This window comes from Chelonoidis abingdonii, chromosome 8 (assembly GCF_003597395.2).
Source record: "Chelonoidis abingdonii isolate Lonesome George chromosome 8, CheloAbing_2.0, whole genome shotgun sequence".
Taxonomy (NCBI): Eukaryota; Metazoa; Chordata; order Testudines; family Testudinidae; genus Chelonoidis; species Chelonoidis abingdonii.
The window spans coordinates 17,399,143-17,403,621 of record NC_133776.1 but is presented as its reverse complement, the minus strand read 5'-3'; positions in this window follow the sequence as shown (position 1 = coordinate 17,403,621).

Sequence of the window (4,479 nt, the reverse complement as noted above, 5' to 3'; positions counted from 1 at the left end):
GGCGGGTGTGCGCAGATGGAGTTTTATGTGGAGTTGATGTCTGGGGTGGGGCGGGGGAGATTTGGGGGGTTGAGCTGAGAGGTTTTATTGCGCTGAGACCTATATGTGTTTGTGTGTGGTTTTTGGTCCTTGTATTAATTCGGGTAGGTGTATTAGGTTTTTTGGTCTTTGACTATTTTGTAGAGTGGTTGGGGTTTTCTGTTGGGATGTATGATGATGCTGGTCTTTTAGCTGTTATGGTGTAGGGCCTGTCTGGTTTGTGTGTGTTGCTGTGATGGTGTTATGTTGATGTTTCTTTATTATATCTTTGTTTCACACAGACCGAGCTCAGGGATTACACAGTTTAGCCTACACGCAACCTATGTAATGTACTAACCACAGGCGGATATGATGGATATATATACACACATAACAACAAGAAGGAAACCACGTGTATATACCAGGAAACTTCAAAAAATCAACTTAACCCAAAATTGATTACTAATCTGATCTAGAAATCCTATTTCCTGTAATCGTACCGCAAAACACTCTCAACAAAGTCCAGTCTTGTAATCCTTACGCAAGGTTTATACGTTTTTGAACTTCCCAAATAATTATTGCAGACAGTAGCTAATTCTGGTATAACCGCATTCTGGAAATAGCCTAGCTATTTTGGTAATTTCCAAGAGTAGTCTGGAGCCCTTCAGGGCAAAAACTTCCATGACGTTAGTGGATCTTGCTGAGATTTGGATGACACTGGAGATATTCTTTAAGTAGTCTTTTCAAAATTTTAAAGAAATGTTATGCTCTCCCTTCATCTTTCAGGGAGGAGAATTTGGTTTAACTATTAACGGCATTTAACTATTTAAGATGTCCATGTTTTTCCCGCCTTCACACTCTTTACATGGACCATCAATCCTCTTGAAATAACTTCCAGTCAAACTGAACTGAGAGCAGTATGCTTTCACATAAGAGACTGCATGGAAAGTATCCAGGCATTGTCACAGATATGCAGTACAGCTCTCTCTCTCAAGCTTGACAGCACCAGCTGAAACATTTTCTCCACATTTTTTACATTATATGTTTATAAATTAATATATTTAAGAAATACTCAGGAAGCTAGTCATTTCCTCCAAGTTGAGATTAAAAATTGGTACTCAAGAGTACAGATATTAAATTATTGCTGCAAGAGAACAACTTTATCATGAACTGTGTATTCTGTGAAGAGAGGTTTAAAACCGTTGTCTTGTAAAAATATGATCTTCCTGTGCTATAAGAAAACTAAATGAGTAATATAAGCAAATGTCACCTCTAATAATACTAAATGGATCCAGTATAATCTAAAAGCATTGGAAAAAAAATTTTTTTTTTTAAAAAAAAGTCTGAAAATGTAAGAATTACTGTAAGTAATCTAAAATTTTAAATATAAAAACAGTTGAAACAAAAATTCTTAGGAATCATATCTACATAGGATGTGGTTTTTTTCAGAGTTAGTTGCTCTTCTGGTACTATATGCTTACCAGTAAATCTGACAATTAAACTTTTAAAAAAAATAGTAATAAGCACATAAGAAGAGATGTACTTTAATACATTAACAAGATGACTTGCAATACAAAGTGTACCAGATGAGTTGGTGGAGCCTTAAGAAGGCTTTCTTTTGTGCAATAATTATTATAAAACTGCGATTCAGCCTTCATACCTGTTGCTGTATTTTTCGGTCAAAAATGAGCGTTAGATCTGGTCACATGGAGCGGCCTTGTCACTTATATCAAGGCCCTGCTTTGGTTGCGATTCTCAGTACAGAATGACCAGTTGGCCATCGAGGAAATCCTGGAAAGATTTACGAGGGGGAAAAAAACAAGATGCAAAAGAATGAAAAAGGCACAACTGCGCGCCATCGACAACCAAAATGATTCATCCAGCGTCCTAACACTCAAGTGCTGAAGGACAGTAGATTGCTGGCAAATGCTGGAATGGGAGCTAAGTGCAAAGCAAATACAGTGAAGTAGGAACGCAATGCAAGGATGGCTCAGTGCAGTAAGAAGACTCTTGGGAGAACTGGTGTACTTTCATAATGTCCAGTAAGCCCAACAGCAAAGTCGACCAATGTAATTAAGCATTAAACAATCAAAAACACATACGTCAACATTTAAAATGATAAACACAAAAGATGAAAAGGTCTATTTAGCATTTAAAAGGTAGCAGACAAAGGAAAAAAAGACACACGGATAGAAAGCAACAAATAGAAACGAGCATCCAGGATCAGGAATCCATTTGCAGAGGAATAAATCCACTACACTAAATTTTCACAAGGCCCTTTAATTAAGGTTGAAGATGAGTTGTTTATGTGGAGTGAGAGTAGGAATTATAATTAAGTGGCATCTTCTATGCTCTTCTGTTTACCAGGGCCTAGACCCAAGGCACCAATGCAGATAAAGGTAATCAACAATAACCAAACCAAGAAAGAATGCACTTAAAAATAGCACAGGTGCTGTTTGTCTGACATGGAGAAAACATACCTCGTGTGGCTCTTATGGATGATTTCTTGACAGGTCTAAGATTGACTTGGGAGCGCATAAACACTCCCACTAATCACATGGAAAGCTTAAGCAGTGACGCGGCAGACAGCAGAACACTGCTTGGAAAAAGAAAAAGCTAATGTAAAACTGCTTTGGGCAGGCGTTACAGACAATATGTTCAGCTTGGCAGTAGCCAACAGCTGGAATCAGTAGAGGCAAGAAGAGATATGGATAACTCAAGAGATGAACAATCTAACGTGAGGAAGAAGGATTTTGAATTAGTCTGTATCTGCACATGACACGGGAGTACTTGGTGCCACAAGTACTCCTGTTCTTTTGAGGAAGGAAAATACCTGAAAGGAAAAATCCTGAATGCTAAAACCACTAAGTACTGGAAAAGCAGAGAGTGCATGAAAGCAGCATAGAGTGGTGAAAGCTGCAAGGCAGAAGAAGAATCTAACATGAAGATCTAGCAGCTGAAGCGCTGCTATTAGCATTATCAGAGCCTATTTACCAAGTGATTAAATGCCTGTGTGTCAATTTCAGACTAGGACATGGGCCAATAAAAGCAAAGATGGAAAAATGCCTTACAACTGGGTAGAACAGACAAAATAAATGACAGAGCATTTACAGCATTCTGCAGAACCAAGTCCGACTTCAGCACCAGACTTCCATTTACATGCAAATGCTGACCAAACTTGAAAGTTAAGCATCAGTCAAGAGGGATGACAGAAGTAGCAGGCCACAATCAGGAAGCTGAAAAACAACAAAGCAGCAGCAGATGATCAAATCACTGCAGAAATGCACTAACATTTGATACCATCACCCTAATGAAACTTCAAGCTGTTCAATAAAGGTTGGGAAAAAGAGAAGCCTCCTGACCAATGGAAATATGGAATCATCAGAATGCAGAAAGGGGTGATTCTTATTGACTGTAACAACTGAAGAGAGTTACACTACCTGTGCAGGGAAATCCCTTCTGTAGTGTGATTCTAAATAGGATGAAAGAGGAGTGGATCAAACGTAGAAAACAGGCTGGATTCAGGCCCAAAAGATTCTGTGTAGACCAGATTCAGTACAGACTACTGCAGAATGAAACTATAGAATGACAAGCTCTCCTCAACAATTTCACTGATTGTTTTTCAAAGATTATCTATTATGGACTATTCATTCTTTACTCTATAGAATCCAGCTAAAGTCATAATCATCATCAAGGCCACGTACAGAGATGTGAATGCTCTGAAGGGGGACCCCAGAACAACTGAATGGTTGCAGTGGAACACAATAGACAAAGAAAACAGGCGCATTTAAATCCACTTTGCTGTTGGCAGTTGCATAGACTGAATATTGAAGAAGTCTATAGCAACACTAGACCGGGTATAGCATGGGGGAGTTGGCAAATGTCTAGAAGGCCCAGACTGTGCTGATGACATGCTGACTGACACCCATGAGAGTTACTATAAGACAGACAACTTGCCGCGCCAACGAACAGCCAAGCAGGGCTAAAATTAGTCACTGCAGAAACATAAACATCTTTGAAACCTAGATTTCCAAGCAGTAATATTCAATAGTTTATGGTGACCAAAAAAACAAGAAAAAACATGGATCAATGACAGGTGTTATTCATCCTTTGTAATCTGACCTAGTTTCCATTTTTTATATGACTCCTTTTTATTTTGTAGGTCATGCAAGATCTCGTGGTTAAGCCAGGGTGGTCTTTTGCCACATTTTCTATCTTTCCTACCCATATAAGAAAAAGACCCAAAAATCAGAACCGTCCCTGTAATATCAGGACATCTGGTCACCCTAATCTAAACAGGCACAAAAACCCAATATCCCTCTCTCCACTTCCAGGGCTAAGGCTAATTTTGTGCATGCACAATCAGTATCAATACCCTCTTGGATATTTCTGCCTGATGCAGTGGGGCCCTAAGTAGTCCCATAGCACTAGGATAGCAATGTTGTGGCACTGAGAGTCCAA